This window comes from Sus scrofa, chromosome 6, assembly GCF_054392235.1.
Source record: "Sus scrofa isolate SSC_HxYL_T2T_F1_AM1 chromosome 6, Sscrofa_HxYL_maternal_Yorkshire_Landrace_v2.0, whole genome shotgun sequence".
Taxonomy (NCBI): Eukaryota; Metazoa; Chordata; class Mammalia; order Artiodactyla; family Suidae; genus Sus; species Sus scrofa.
In genome coordinates, this window is record NC_139388.1 from 92,481,947 (window position 1) to 92,498,990 (window position 17,044).

At 48.4% G+C, this 17,044-nt stretch overlaps 1 long non-coding RNA gene across 1 annotated transcript; it reads right to left on the minus strand.

Moving 5' to 3' along the window:
• Positions 1-4,040: 4,040 nt before the first annotated feature.
• On the minus strand, positions 4,041-9,043 carry LOC146402654 (uncharacterized). The gene is made up of 2 exons (XR_014807432.1): positions 8,672-9,043; positions 4,041-7,795 (listed from the first exon to the last, which is right to left on the minus strand). It is a non-coding gene; the product is annotated as an uncharacterized LOC146402654 (long non-coding RNA).
• Positions 9,044-17,044: the final 8,001 nt, after the last annotated feature.

Sequence of the window (17,044 nt, forward strand, 5' to 3'; positions counted from 1 at the left end):
TGTCTGTGCCTCCCCACCCTCAGGATGAGCCCTGTCCCTGCTGAGACCGTTGTGGGGGCTGGGAACGGAATGTTGGGGCCGGGGTGCTGCTCTGTAGGAGTCAGACCATGAGGGGCCTCAAAAGGCAGACAGAGAGGCCTGCTCTGTCCCCTGGTTCATGGAGATCCTGGGAGTGGGGCCTAGAGAGGAAGGAGGGGCTTGGAGAAAGGGAACCTGGGAGGTCAGAAAAGGGGGGCCTGGGGCCATGTCCACAAGGGGGATGATGAGGCCAGAGTCAGGGTGGGGAGGGGGTCATGCGGAGTGGCTGAGAGGCAGTCTTTGGGCCAGCTTACCCATGCCCACCCTGAGGTCCTGCCACCTCTAACCCGCCTCCAGGGTCCTGCTGAAGAACTTGTCACCACCCTCCTCTTCTTCCTGCCAAGGTCGGTTCGTACCTGCCCTGGGCTGGCTGCTGGAGGAGCTCAGAGAGGAATCTAACCACTCCCTAGACTTCAGGTCATGGTGGGAGGAGCATGTGCTCTGGGGTGGGCCAGGCAGGCCTTATCTGCTCGTCTGCAGAAGATGTGAGGTTCCTGTGAGGCTCTGGGCAAGTCTTTGCCCTCTGGGCCCCTGGCTCCTCATTCATCAGATGGAAAAGCCCCATCCACTCCCAGCAGGTGATGCGGCCCACCCACCTCTGAAGGTGCCAGTGAGGCGTGGACAGGCTCCTGGCTGGGGCCCCGAGCCTGCTCTTGGTGTTGCGATGCCCCACCATGGGTCAGCCACTCCTTCCACTTTGGGGATACCAAAGAGCTACTGACAAGATTGGGGTTTGCTGGGTGCTGGGGCGTGGTGGGCAGGGACACAGCCTGCTTCTAAGGAGCTCCAGGGTCGGTCGTGGGGGGAAGGGGCAGGCAGCACAGATGCACTGAGAAGTCACCTGCCAGTGCACCCGTCAGGACAGTGGGAGGCACCCAGATCAGGAGGAACGAAAATGCCCAAGGGAGAGGACACGGCCTGTGAGCAAGAGAAAGAGGGCAGGGTGTTGGAGGACAAGTGGGCAATGAAGTGTGGCTGGGGTGCAGAGAGAGCATGCGGGGGGATCCGGAGGTTCTGTGACCTTTGGAGAGATGGGTGGGGCCAGAGTCCCACAGACCCTTGAGGGCCATGGTGAGGAGACCAGACTCTATCCTCAGGGTAGAGGGGAGCCATGCAGGGTCTTTGAGCAGGAGAGAGGCAATGAAGGTGTAAGCTGATCATGGGGAGGCCCTGGCGGGTCTAGAGCAGAGCCGTGACATGGTCAGATGGTTATTTTGGAAAGATTTTCATGGATGGAATAGAGGGCACAGCAGCTGGAGGCAGGTGCCCCTCGTCCCCTGCTGTCCAGCATCAAGGCTTCCACACATCCTCCCCTTCCCTCCCTCCCTTCCTTTCCTTCCCCCCTCTGCACCCCAACCTTTCCTGCATCTCCTCTTCTCCATCACATCCTCTTTCTCATTTCCGTCCCCTTTCCCTTCATAACCCTCCCCTCCCACTCTCCTTTGTCACCTCCCCTCCTTTGTCAGCCTCTGGGACAGGCTGTAGGAGCCCAGCTCTTTATGTCTACCTGCCCTCCATGGGCCGGGCTTTTCTGCTGCAGTGCTAATGGCGAAGGGGCACCCTCATCCCCCAGGGTCTAGGCTGCCTGGACTCCTGCTGCCTGGCTGGTGGTCCCTGCGGAGACACCAGCGGCAGCCTCAGCCCAGCCTGCCCTGGAGCAACTTTGGACCCAGTTGGAGAACAAACATCTGGGCAGGGTGTGGTGTGCTGGCAAGGGCTCTGGGTGCCACTCCTGTTCCATCGGCTCCATCCCTACCTCACCACTCTCTCACTGCGTGAACTTAAGCAACACAGTTGCTCTCTCTGGGCCTCAATTGCAGCTTCCGTAAAATGGCAAAGGTAGATATTTTGTAAACCATAAAGCATTGTGCTTTCATGTGGCAAACACTGTGGTTAACCAACAGGCATTCCCAAGCCCTGTCTCCCTTTCCTGCCTCCATCGAAAAGGCAGGAACAGCCAACTGTCACTTTGCAGCTTCCCTGAGAGTTAGAAGTAGGCATGTGACAACTTTCTGGCTAATTAGACCCCAGTGGGAATGCTAAGGAGCAATTCCAGGAAAATTTTGGCTTTTCTTTTACAAAGCACTATTCATTTTTCCTGTTCCTATTTTAACACAAATATGATGCCTGGAGCCACAGCAGCTGTCTTGGGACCATGAGGCAACAAGCCTGAGGAACCAGCATGTTGAGGATTGTTGAACAGAAAAATGGAAGGAGTCTATGTCCTTGATGCACCTGTGAGCTGCTGCATCAACCCTGCTGTGCCTGACTCCAGACTTCTGTTATGTGAGGAAAACAAAAGCCAATATATTTAAGCCCCTGTTAGTTGGGCATTAAGTTCCTTGCAGCTGAATGCATTTCTAAATGAAATCACTTGCAAGATGGTGATTCATGTTAGTGATAATAAAAACAACAGGAGAAACTTATTTCTATTACTCTAGCACCTTCCCCCATATATGTGTATATTTATAACTAAATGTATACTGTATATGTTCATATAATATACATATATGTTTAATAGCAGGATAAATTGTGACAAGACAATTTTTTGAGATATTAATTTTTTTTCCCTCTTCTGCCAAACACAAGGGAGGTTCTGGACCTCCTTGTCTCGGGGGAGGTCTGAGGAACAGTGCGAAGAGAGGGAGAGGTTACCTGCCAGGTGCACTCTAACTACCTCTGGTAGCTAAAGGCCCAAGTTTGCTGTGGAGCTTCTGGAGAGTGGGAAGAGGCCGTGATGGGGGCAGCAGAGGTGCCTCCCGGAGGGAGAGGTGAGAGTGAGGGCCTCAGAGGAACTTAATTAGAGACGGGGGTGGTTCTTCCCAGACCCCCCAAAAGTTTTCTGTAACTGGAAGAGGAGGCTGAGGGCTGTGGGTTCTATGAGCAAAGATGGGGGCACCAGTTCCTTCTGAGCTGGGGGAGCCAGGCAGAGCCTGGGGGACAGGTGAGGCCTCAGGGTGGAAGCACAGTTCCCAGCCCCACCCAAGGTGCCCAGGCCTCCCCGCCCTGACAGCAAATCTTTCCTGCTCTGCCCACAGCCTTGCTGCCACCCCAGGACTTTTGCACTATCCTAGAGAGGGGGCCGTGTGTGTTGGGGAGGACAATGAAAAATGGCTGAGGTTGAATTTCCCACCAGCCTGGTTGGCTGGGGCTTTGGATAGAAAGAAATTTGATATAAAACCAATGAGCAGGAGTTCCCACGGTGGCTCAGCGGGTTACAACCCAACTAGTATCAATGAGGATGCGGGTTTGATCCCTAGCCTTGCTCAGTGGGTCAAATATCCAGTGATGCCATGAGCTGTGGTGTAGGTTGCAGATGTGGTTCAGATCTGGCATTGCTGTGGTTGTGGTGGAGGCCACAGGGCGCTCCGATTCAACCCGTAGCCTGGGAACTTGCACATGCTGCAGGTGCAGCCCTAAATAAATAAATAATAAAGCAAATGAGCAGATGCTCTGTTTCTTGCACACCTGTGAATTGAGCTTGACATCCACTTTAAAATAATTACAGATATAAGGCACACTTATGGCAACTCCCTCCCACTAGAAAACGATACAGACGTATGAAAGCCATTCATCTACTTCATTTTTTCAAGCAGCAGACCAGGATTCTATTGAGTGAATATTCCATGCTGAATTTAGCTAATCCTCAATTGATGTGCATCTACATGGTTTTCAGCGGTTTTCTTTTCTTTTTTCTTTTTTTGTCTTTTTGCCATTTTTAGGCCGCTCCCGCGGCATATGGAGGTTCCCAGGCTAGGGGTCTAATCAGAGCTGTCTGTAGCTGTTGGCCTACGCCAGAGCCACAGCAACACGGGATCCGAGCCGCGTCTGCGACCTATACCACAGCTCACGGCAACGCCGGATCCTTAACCCACTGAGCAAGGCCAGGGATCGAACCTGCAACCTCATGGTTCCTAGTCGGATTCGTTAACCACTGAGCCACGACGGGAACTCCTCAGTGGTTTTCTTTTTTTTGTTGGTCTGATTTTGTTTTTCCTACCACCAGCCACTGTGTTTCTTCTGGCAGCTTGCTGTGTGGCGTGAAGAACGTGCATTTCAAAGCCAAGATCTTCTAGGTTTTTATCTCTGCTTTGCCCTGGTCTCCCTGGGTTTTGGTTTCCCCATCTGTAAAATGGGGATGGTGCCACGTTAGTGAAGGCATGTCTGTAAAGGCCCTGGCGCCACACTCAGCCCACTGTGGGAGCCAGAGAAAGGATGCCTCCTTTCTTTCCTGGCCATCAGTCTTCAGGGTTTGTGACAAAAGCCTAGGCCAACAAATCAGGGCACTTAGCCTTCCCTCTGCCTGCAGGGACACTTGCCCTTTGCTCCTCTGGAGGAGGGTGTGAATGACAGGTGGCAGGATGTGGGGAAAAACAATGATAACAGGAGCCAGTATTTACTGAATGGTTTCTGTGTCCCCAGGCTGGAGCAAGGAGCTTTAATGCCAACAGAGCAAGTGGGTTAGTGCACAGGGAAAGAAATTCTTAAAATGAAAGGAAGATGGGGACTTGACTCCCCACTCCTCTCTGATCCCCAGTCTAAATTAGCCCCCCCCCATTCTCTTAGTTTTCTTAGAAACTGTATTTCTCCGAACAGCCTTTATTGCTGTGTGGGATGGTGTAACCCTCTCTGTGATGATCACTGCATTGTCTGACTCCCCCTAAGGTCAAGGAGGACGAGAACCTACTCTTGTTAATTATCATTTTCCTGGTGCCTAGAACACGCCTGATGAAGAGATAATGACACATGGCATATAAAAGTTCCTGGGCCAGGGACTGAATCCAATTGAATCGGAGCCACACCTGCAACCTACCACCCAGGCTGGGGATTGAACCCACACCTCAGCAGCTACTAGAGCGGCTGAAGTTGGACTCCTAACCCACTGTGCCATGGTGGAAACCCCCAAGGTTCCTGTTGTTTTAAACACAGCAGTGGCCAAACCAGACATGCACTCAGGTTTCCAGTTGGTGACCTCTGAACTCCATAGCCTGGACCTCCCCACCTCTGGCACTTAACCCCTCACCAAGGAGCTCCAGCTCCTGGGTGGTCCTGTCCTCTCACTGCAGAACCATGTGGGCCTCTGCCCTGGTCACTCTCCCTGTGCTCTTCCCCCATCAGCCCCTTCCTCTCACCCTGCACATTTGAAACGGGAGGGAAGGAGGCAGGGCACAAACCTTGAAAGAATGACAGAGTCCTTCAGGATATGGTAAGAACTGTTTACAACCAACTAGGTCCAAGGTGGTTTATGATTTGACTTTCAGTGGACCTGGAGTTTCGTTATATGCTCATTGTAATACCCTGGCATATACTGAATGACACAGCATCCACAGGCACCGTGACAGTTCTGAGACAGAAGGCCAAAAAGTGAGTGGTGGCCCAATTCCTGGAAACCCCCTCCTCTTCCCAGAAATAGTTGAATTAATCCTCCCACTCATCAGCCTATGAAATCGCCAGCCCAGAAAAACTCACTACCCTGCATTTCAGGGCCTCTTGCCTTTGAGATGGCCCACACTCTGTCTCTCCGTAAAGCTGCTTCTTCCCTATCACTTTGCCGCTCACTGAATTCTTTCTGTGCTGAGACATCCACGGCACTTCAGTACGTCCCCGGGACTAGGTGTGTGAATTTAATTAAAAACAACAAAAAAAAAAACCAATGAGTTCAAGTCCCAGTCTGGGATTTGGCCGGGTTTGAGTCCTGGCCCATGGGTTCAAGTACCGATCTGAGTCTTAGCTGGGTTAGAGTCCCAGCACGTGAGTTCAAGTTCCAAACTGAGGTGTACGGTTTTACATTCAGTACCTGAACCCAAGTCTCTCAACCCAAGCCCAGGGCTCCCTCAACCACTGCTATCAACTCTCCATCCCCTTTGCCTTCTCACAGCTGCTCCAGAATCAACCAATATTCATTCAGATGGTCAGTCAGTCAATCAACTAACCTTTGCCCTGGTAGAGGGAACACAGTCCGCCCGACCACCTTCACTTTATTTTATTTATTTATTTATTTTTGGTCTTTTTGTCTTTTCTAGGGCTGCTCCTGCGGCATATGGAGGTTACCAGGCTAGGGGTCAAATCGGAGCTGTAGCGGCTGGCCTAGGCCAGAGCCACAGGAATGCCAGATCCGAGCCATGTCTGTGACCTACACCACAGCTCACAGCAATGCCAGATCCTTAACCCACTGAGCAAGGCCAGGGATCGAACCTGCAACCTCATGGTTCCTAGTGGGATTCATTAACCACTGAACCACGATGGGAACTCCTCCACTTTATTTTATATTATAGTCAATTCACGACATGCTGATTTCTGCTATATGGCAAAGGGACCCACTCATACATACATATACATTCCCTTTTTATATTATCTTCCATTATGATCTATCCCAAGAGATTGGATACAGTTCCCTGTGCTATACAGCAGGACCTCATTGTGTATCCATTCTAAATGTAATAGTTTGCATTCACTAACCCTGAACTCCCAGTCCGTCCCCCTCCCCCTTCCCTCCACCTTGGCAACCACGAGTCTGTGCTCTACGTCTGTGAGTCTGTTTCTGTTTTGTAGATAGGTTCATTTGTGCCATATCTTATTTTTATTTATTTATTTGTTTATTTATTTTGATTTTTAGGGCCACACCCGTGGCATATGGAGGTTCCCAGGCTAGGGGTCAAATCAGAGCTATGGCTGCCGGCCTACGCCACAGATCTGAGCTGTGTCTGTGACCTACACCACAGCTCTCGGCAACGCTGGATCCTTAATCCACTGATCGAGGCCAGGGATTGAACCTGTAACCTCATGGTTCCTAGTTGGATTTGTTTCTGCTGCACCACTACGGGAACTCCCTGTGCTGTATTTTAGATTGCACATATAAGCGGTATCATATGGTATTTATCTTTCTGACTTACTTTCCTTAGTATGAGAATCTCTAGTTGCATCCATGTTGCTGTGAGTGACATTATTTCATTCTTTTTAATGGCTGAATAGTATTCCACTTACTGAGGATTTCTTATGTGCTGCAGAACAGGCTCAGCCATTTCCATGCATTATCTCATCTAACTCTCCCTCCTTTTCCACAAGGAAGAAATATTCATGGCCTCGTTTTATGTGTGAGAAAACCAAGGCGAGGAGAGGTTTGTAACTCACCCAAGACACACAGCTGATAAAGGGCTCGGCCTAGGATTTGGACACAGGTCTGGGTGACATCTAAGCCCACCCTCTCTGCTATCCTGCCTCCTATATTATAAAATCATGGGTTTGGATTTAAAGAGTGAAAAATTAATGAAGGAAAACCTCCCTAAGGTGGAGCCAGAGGCCAGAAGGGGGAACTCTATGAAAGTCCACTAGGCATTAATACAGATCCCAGCGGGAAGAAACAAACACAAAAACCAAAAACCCCAAACAAAACCCCAAACCCAACCAAAACCACAAACCCATAGGAAGAGACATACCTTGCATCTCCAGCAGGAAGTGAACTACTTTACAGCCTTCAGCAGGAGGAAGAAAGATTTTCTCCTCCACTGGCAACAGCTTAACCAGTGAGAGCTTGTCACAGCTCAGCCAATGAAAAGCTGCTATACTTCAAAATCCCAGCTTTCTCCAATAGACCTTTTGTTTATAACAGCCCCTTCCGACTTCCCCTTCTCTATATAAGGTTTCCTCTCCTTTACTGGACTTGGATGTGGTCTTCCACAGTTCCAATTCTTTGCTGCTCCCAGATAAACCTGTTTTGCTGGTAAAAAAACAGGCTTGTTTATTGTTTCAGGTTAACAAAATATATTGCATTCAAAATCTGGGCTCAGCCACTGAGGGGCTGCATAAGTTTGGCCAAGTCAGGGATCCTCTCTGAGTCTCAGTTTCCTTGTTGACAACAGTTAGGATGGCTCCTCCGTGCCCCCTCCCTCCCTCTGGCCTCTTGATTGTTCACCTGACTCACCCAGAGGACTGGGCATTGCTGGAGGGAGGCATTATAACCTACGTGTTCATCCGCCTCCCACCGCCACCTGCCACACTGCCCGGCTCACAGCAGGTGTCTGTAAATATTTGCTATCGTTGAGGTACCGCAGAGCCTGCCCCAGAAGGACCAGAGACGAGTCCTGCTGAGCAAGGGAAAGGCAGCGCCCCCTGGCGTCTTGGTGACCGGGCGCCCAGTACAGGAGGATCCTTCAGGTGAAACCCTCCCTGAGCACCTGGTCACCAAGTGAAGAACAGAGGCCTTACCCCTTGGGGACCTGGTTGGGTTTAGGCCAATGCTTCAACTTGCAGTATGGCCTTAGGTGAGGACATGAATTCCTCTGGCTTTGTTTTCCCTACTAGTGAAAGTAAGGAGGTAGAACTAGACCACTGGACAGTTAAAGCCTGTTCTCCTAGCTTGGCTGAAGGACTCTCAGGAGCTCTGGTACAGGTCCTCACAGAGGAAGTGTCTGTGATGGTCTTTTTTTTTTCCCTCTTTTTTTAGGGCTGCTCCCATGGCATATGGAGGTTCCCAGGCCAGGGGTCCAATCAGAGCTACAGCTGCCAGCCTACACCAGAGCCATAGCAACTTGGGATCCGAGCCATGTGTGCGACCTACACCACAGCTCACGGTAATGCCAGATCCTTAACCCACCTAATCGAGGCCAGGGACCAAACCCGCAACTTCATGGTTCCCAATCGGATTCGTTTCCTCTGTGCCACGCCGGGAACTCCGTGTGATGGTCTTTTTGATAATGCCTCCTTCTCTCCGGTCTTGATGTCTGCTACTCCTCCAAATGCCCCCCCATCACACACATGCACACAAATGTGTACACATGCATACACACACATTCACACAAGCACAAACACACATACATGCAAACATGTCCATAGCACTTGTACATGCACAGACAGACACGTGTGCACACAAGGCACACACATGCACCTGCATGGTGATGCATACAGCAGACAGTCCCTCAGTATCCATTTGCTCTTCCTCTCTGGGTCTGCCTTTCGGCAGAGCTGGAAAAATGAAAACACATTTCCCAAACTCCCTTTCACTCAGAGCTTGAGTTCTGGGTGTGACTTAGCTTCAGCCAATTGGAGACGCTTACATGACCTTTGGAAGGGAGACGTAAGTTTCTGCTGACAAGCGTTGTTTGCACATATTTGTTCTTGTCTATGGCCCTTTCTAGTGTGTAGGTATCAGGTTCAGGTAGGGTGAGAGGTGGGGCTGGGCAGCTGCTGCTGGTGGGTCTGCTGGCAATGCCAATCCATTGTGACAGGCACAGCATGGCTCTGCAGGGGTGGCAGCAAGAGCTCCCTGATCCTGGTGGCTTCAGCAGGGGTGGTGAGGATCTGGAGCCAGGGGCAGCTCTCTTGGGAACCAGCTTCCATGGTGTGATTCTGGGAGTCAGTGCTGAAAGCTCAATCTAAAATTTGTTTCTTTCAGGTCTCCTGATTTTCTTTTTCTTTTTTTTAAAGATAGCTTGATTGCTTTGCTAGGCAAAGGGGGCCACAGCAGGCTAATGCCTTAAAGACTGTGCCCCCCCCATTTTTAAGATCTCCTGATTTTTTATAACATAGAACACTCTGTAATAGATTCCTTCCTGTTTAAACTAGGTTGAATACTTTCTGTTCTCTGCAGGTCCTAAATCTTAGCTTCAGGATCACCAAGCTAGACTGAATTCTAGTTAGGTGCTTTCCATTATACAGTTACATCTGACATTTGACTAGTGTCCGTTCTCTCAGAGCCTGGACTAAATGCACATCCTCTCAACAGTTTATTTAGCCTCATCAAGTGTAGGCTCTGGTCTTGGTGCTGGAACACCTTCCCACTGAAAATTAATAGGGAAACCTCGCTGAAATGGAGTTGAGAGGCCAGAAGGGGGAGCTCTTGAAGTACCACTCCAGTTCAAATTACAGAGCCTATCTGAAAAATCAACACAGAAGAATCATCAAATCGGAGTTCCCGTCTTGGCTCAGTGGTTAACGAATCTGACTAGGAACCATGAGGTTGTGGGTTCAATCCCTGGCGTTGCTCCGTGGGTTAAGGATCTGGTGTTGCCGTGAGTTGTGGTGTAGGTCGCAGACACAGCTTGGATCTGGCGTAGACCAGTGGCTACAGCTCCGTTTCTACAGCTCCGTTTCAACCCCTAGCCTGGGAACCTCCATGTGCCGTGGGAGTAGCCTAAGAAATGGTAAAAGACAAAAAAAAAAAAAAAAAAAAAAAAGAAAAAAAAGAATAATCAAATCATCAATTACAGGCTGCAACAGGAAAAGATATACATTGCATCTCCTGCAAGAAATCAACTACCCCACCAACTCAGCCAATGAGAAACCATCATCACCCTGAACTCTCAGTTTTCTCCAATGAATTTTAGTTCAAAACAACCCCTCTCAACTTTCTCCTTTATCTCTATAAATAAGATTAGATTGTATTCCTTGCCTTTGTTTGTCTTTCTTGTCTGTGGTATTTGTTGTGGCTTGCTTTTCTGGAATTGCAGTTATCTGCTAGTTTCAAATAAACCCACTTTTGCTATTAAAATAATTGACTTTAATTTTTAATTTTAAATTTATTTTGGCTGCACCCATGGCATATGGAAGTTCCCAGGCCAAGGACTGAATCTGAGCTGGAGCTGTGACCTGCGCCACACTAGATCCTTAACCCCCTGGGCCTGACCAGAGGTCAAACCTGCATCTTCAAAGACAACGTCAGGTCCTTAACCTACTAAACCACAATGGGAACTCCCTGACTGTTTTATTTTTAAGGTCAACAATGTGGTGGCACAAAGTAGGGGGTCAGTAAATATTAACACACAAACAGGTCAACAAATTAAATTTTTTTTTTTTGGTCTTTTTGTCTTTCTAGAGCCACATCCATGGCATAAGGAGGTTCCCAGGCTAGGGGTCAAATCAGAGCTACAGCTGTCAGCCTATGCCAGGGCCACAGCAACTCCAGATCCAAGCCGTGTCGGTGACCTACACCACAGCTCACAGCAACGCCATATCCTTAACCACTGATCAAGGCCAGGGATTGAATTTGCAACCTCATAGTTCCTAGTTGGATTCGTTGGATTCGTTTCCACTGCCCCACGATGGGAACTCCTCAACAAATTAATAAATAAGGTAATTTCAGGTAATGAAAACCACTACAAAAACAGAGAAGAGTGGAGTTCCCACCGTGGCGCAGTGGTTAACAAATCCGACTAGGAACCATGAGGTTACGAGTTCAGCCCCTGCCCTTGCTCAGTGGGTTAACGATCCGGCGTTGCCGTGAGCTGTGGTGTAGTTTGCAGACGTGGCTCGGATCCAGCGTTGCTGTGGCTCTGGTGTAGGCCGGTGGCTGCAGCTCCGATTCAACCCCTAGCCTGGGAACCTCCATATGCCGCGGGAGCGGCCCAAGAAATAGCAAAAAGCCAAAAAAAAAAAAAAAAAAAAAAATAGAGAAGAGTAATGGAATGGATAGATAGTTGGAATGATACCTTTCTGAGCCAGGGTTAGGAAGGGGCTAGGGGAAGCCTCTTTGAATTGAGATGACGTTTGAGTTGAGACCTAAATGAGAAGAAGCCAGGCATGGGAGGGTCTGGGGCAGAGAATTCCAAGCAAATGCAGAGGCCCTGGGGCTATGTAAGGAGCATGGAATGTTTGAGGACTAGCCGTCAGGACAGTGTGGCTGGAGCAGAGTGAGTGACGGAGAGAGGTGAAGATGTGGGCTTCCACATGGGGCAGGGCCGTGGAGGCCAGGCTAAGGGGTCGGTTTTTATTCTGAGTCCAATGAAAGGCCATCAGAGGCCCTTCAGCAGGGACATGATGTGACCGATTTATGTTTTAAGACACAGGATGTTATCAGGGATGGACGAAGTTCAGAGCAGGAGCAGGGTGACAATTTGGGAGGTGACCATAGTAGTCAGGGCAGGAGATGACTGACCAGTGTGACAGCAGAGGAGATGGTACAGTGTGAGCAGAGCTGGAAGATGTTTTGAAGGTAAAATCAGTAGAAATGGCTGATGGGTTAAACACAGGGATGTGAATAAACGAGAAGAATCAAGAAGGAGTCCTGAACTCTTACATCTAGAATGGGTAAGCCTTGAGGTCCTGCTGTTCAGCACAGGGAACTATATCCAGTCAGCTGTGATAGAACATGATAGAAGATCATATGAGAAAAAGCATGTATATGTTTGTATGACATGGTCACTTTGCTGAACAGCAGAGATGCACAGAACATTGTAAATGAACTCTAATGTAAAAATACAAAAAAGCAAAGAGACAAACAAAACACAACAAAAACAGACAAACAGAGGAATGAGTCTTGGCTTTTGGCTTGAGCAACTGGGGGAATGTCATCTCTCACGATGTGGATGACGGCAGCTGGAGCCAGAGCGGAGCGGTCATCAGACTTGCTGTTTGCGATGCTCGTGAGAGCATCCAAGGGGAGCTTCAGGGCTCAGGGGCTGAGCGCACGATTCTGGAGCCAGACCGGCTGAGTTGGAATTCTGGCCCTTTAATAACTTTCACGTTACTTTAATCTATTTTAAGCCAAGGGTTTCATTTTATCGCTTGTAAAATAGAAATAATTACGGTACTCATTTCATAGGATTAATGAGGGTGAAGTGAATGAAACTGTGTCCAGGGCTTGGTATGACTCTGCATGAAATGGGTCATTGTTGGGATGCTGATTTTGATCCAGAGGAGGCCAACCCGGCAGTGAGATAGATAAGCGTCTAGATCTTAGGAGAGAGGCCAGGGCTGGAGCTGTTGACTTATAAAAGATACATGTACAATTGCTAGACTGGATGATTCTTTCTGGGGGAGAATGTGGAAATGCGTAGGGACAGGTATGTCACCATATTCACCACTCTGTGCCCAGACCTCACACAGTCTGCATATAGTAGGTGCTCAATGAATGTGTGTTGTTTGGATGAATTTCCTTGGACAGAAAACTCCAGACTCTGTCTGACCATGTCTGTCTCCTGGATGGAGTCCCACCTCTCTTGACCATGGGACATGGATGGCACAGGGGCTTGGACCCTTTCATTGTTGTATTCCTAGGGCTTTAGTGCAGGGCCTGGCATATCGTAGGTCCTCAGTAAATACCAGTGGTCATTGAAAGAATAAAAGGATATGTGTCTAGCTCAGAGGTGGTCACAAAGCAGGCCTGGCCTTGGACCTTGTGCGTGAACTTGAATGTTGGTGGCCGGCAGCCACGCCACCCCATTCTGTGTTCTCACTGGGTTCCTGAGCTGGAAACTCAGGAATTACATACATGTTCCAGATTTTTTACTGGCAAGATTATGGATATAGTTCAGTGTGTTCTGAAGAAATGTGCTTACATGGTATTTGGAAGGTGCAAGAGGGGTAGAATCCATTCTTCCTCCTTTGGCAGCCGTGATAGTTGGGTGGGCTTCTGCAGATAATGAGCTTTTGCAGAGGCTGGATGACTCCATCCCCCTGCTAATCTCCTGTCTCCAGACAGCAGGGCAGCACTGACTGCAACATGGGCCAGGATTTCCTGTAGTTTCTTTCTTTTCTTTTCTTTTTGGCCACACTTCTGGCATGTGGAAGTTCCCAGGCCAGGGATCAAACCGGCGACACAGCAGAGCCCAAGCTTCTGCAGTGTCAACACCAGATCCTTAAACCCCTGCGCCACAAGGGAACTCTTCCTGTAGTTTCTTGACTCCAGGTGGCAGGAACAGCATTCTGACTCTTCACAGTTACATGGGAACTCTTGACCCTAAAAGATAGTACTCCTATCTGACTGCACTCCTAGTTCCCTCTGCAAACACCTAATTCCCTGTGTTAAATTCCTTCCTGCTTGATGGAGTTCCCATCATGGCACTCCGGAAATGAATCCGACCAGGAACCATGAGGCTGCAGGTTCGATCCCTGGCCTCACTCAGTGGGTTAAGGATCCAGCATTGCTGTGGCTGTGGTGTAGGCTGACAGCTACAGCTCTGATTCTACCCCTAGCCTGGAACCCTCCATATGACATGCGTTAGGCCCTAAAAAAAAACAAAAAAAGAAAAAAAAAATCCCTTCCTGCTTGAAATTCCTAGATTGCCTTTTTTTTTTTTTTTTTTTTTTTTTTTCTTTTTTTGGTCACACCTATGGCATATGGAAGTTCCCAGGCTAGAGAGCGAATCCAGACCACAGCTGCAACCTATGCTCCAGCTGCAGCAAAGCCGGATCCTTAATCTGCCATGTCACAGTGGGAATTCTGGCTTTTGTTTTCTTGATGGAACATTCAGGGAGAGACAAGGTTGTGCTGCAGAAAGAATAGAGCCAGGCAGGTCTGGATTTTCATCCGGCTTGTCCATTTTTTAGCTGAATAAGCTTGTTAGTCACCTCATCTTTTTTTTTTTTTTCCTTTTTTTTTGCTGCAATGTACAGCAGCTTGCGGTGGGATCTCAGTTCCTAGAACAGGGTTTGAACCTAGGCCACAGCAGTGAAAGTGCCAAGTCCTAACCACCAGATCACCAGGGAACTCCTGTATTGCCCATTTTTAAGTTGGATGATCTCACTTGTAGGAGCTACCTTGATACATATATTGCAAATATCTTCACCAATCTCTGTCTTAAAATTTTTTTTTTTGCCACACCCACAGCAAATGGAGATTCCTGGGCCAGAGATCGAATCTGCCCTACAGCTTCTACCTATGCCACAACCATGGCAATGCTGGATCCTAAACCTGCTGTGCCACAGTGGGAACTCTACCAATCTGTCATATCTTTGCACTCTCTTACTGTTATATTCTGATGAACTGCTGTTCTTAATTTTAATGGAGTCCAGTTTATTAGCCTTTTCTTTTGCAATGCTTATTTTGCCTTCTTAAGAAATTTTTGCCTCCTCCAAGTTCAGAAATATATTTTAAAATTTTTCCTTCTGGAAACTTTGTTGTTTTACTTTTCAGATTTAGGTCTATAATCTGGCTTGTATGACCACTACTATTATTTGTCTTATCAACCCTTGTCCTTCAAAGCCTGGTTCCATCATTATCTTTTCCTTGTTTTTTTGGCCATGACCTCGGCATGCAGAAGTTCCCAGGTCAGAGATCGAACCCACAACACAGCAGTGACAAGGCTGGATCCTTAACCTACTGAGCCATCAGGGAACTCCCCATCATAGTCTTTGGAACACTGTGACCACTCTAGACATTTAAAATGCAGTTATATTGGAGTTCCCATTGTGGCTCGGCAGTTAACTAATCTGACTAGCATCCATGAGGATGCAGGTTCAATTAGTAGGTTAAGGATCTGGCGTTGCTGTGAGCTGTGGTGTAGGTCTCAGACACAGCTCAGATCCTGCGTTGCTGTGGCTTTGGTGCAGGCCAGCAGCTACAGCTCTGATTCGACCCCTAGCCTGGGAACCTCCGTATGCCAAGGGTGCAGCCCTGAAAAACAAAAAAACAAAACAAAACAAAACCAAAGAAAGGCAGTTATATCACTGAACACTTAGTGTTTCAATTAGGATTCAGTTGCATGCTGGCCAGTTGAAGCAGGAAGGTATTTATAAAGATGTTAAGTGCCTCACAGAATCACTGCATGAGCTGAAGGATCAGGCTCCAGGTCAGATTTTCAGGAATGACCCCGCAGAACTAGAGGATCAAGAACACTGCTCTAGCCCTGTTCACAACAGCCAAGACATGGAAACAACCCAAATGTCCATGACAGATAATTGGATCAGGAAGATTGGCATATATACACAATGGAATACTACTCAGCCATAGAAAAGAACAAAATAATGCCATTTGCAGCAACATGGATGGAACGAGAGACTCTCATACTGAGTGAAGTAAGTCAGAAAGAGAAAGACAAACACCATATGATATCACTTATGTCTGGAATCTAATATATGGTACAAAGGAATCTTTCCACAGAAAAGAAACTCATGGACTTGGAGAATAGACTTGGGGTTGCCAAAGGGGAGGGGGTGGGAGTGGGATGGATTGGGAGCTTGGGGTTCATAAATGCGAACTATTGCCTTTGGAATGGATTAGCAATGAGGTCCTGCTGTGTAACACTGGGAACTATGTCTAGTCCCTTATGATGGAGCAGGATAATGGGAGAAAAAGAATGTATACATGTATGTGTAACTGGATCACCATGCTGTACAGTAGAAAAAAATGTATTGGAGAAATAACAATTGGTTACAATTCAAAAATTAAAAAAAAAATCTGGAAAAAAAAAAAAAGAACGCTGCTCTAACCAGAAAGATGAGGCTCCATAATCACATCATTACCATAGCTCAGAAGCTGCTACTGATGCACCAACCATGCCTGCCACAATCTGTGGCAGCAGATGAACCAGAGTCCGATCTTTTTTTTTGTCTTTTTGCTATTTCTTGGGCCGCTCCCACGGCATATGGAGGTTCCCAGGCTAGGGGTTGAACAGGAGCTGCAGCCACCGGCCTACGCCAGAGCCACAGCAACGCTGGATCTGAGCTGCGTCTGCGACCTACACCACAGCTCATGGCAACGCCGGATCGTTAACCCACTGAGCAAGGGCAGGGACCCAACCAGCAACCTCATGGTTCCTAGTCGGATTTGTTAACCACTGCGCCATACGGGAACTCCTCAGAGTCCAATCTTATTCTTTTCTTTTTTTTTTTTTTTTTTGTCTTTTTGTCTTTTGCTGCTGTTGTTGTTATTTCTTGGGCCGCTCCCGCGGCATATGGAGGTTCCCAGGCTAGGGGTTGAATCGGAGCTGCAGCCACTGGCCTACACCAGAGCCACAGCAACGCTGGATCCGAGCCACGTCTGCAACCTACACCACAGCTCATGGCAACACCAGATCGTTAACCCACTGAGCAAGGGCAGGGACCGAACCCACAACCTCATGGTTCTTAGTCGGATTCGTTAACCACTGCGCCACGACGGGAACTCCCCAATCTTATTCTTAAGGTCCCCTAAGCAAGGGAAACCACATCTTTACTAACTTGCTTCGGAAAAACCCAATGTTTTCACACTTTATTTCTGGCAGCAATGGGAAGCTGGCCTCCACCTCTCTTCTGTTTTTCTAAATCCTGTCTG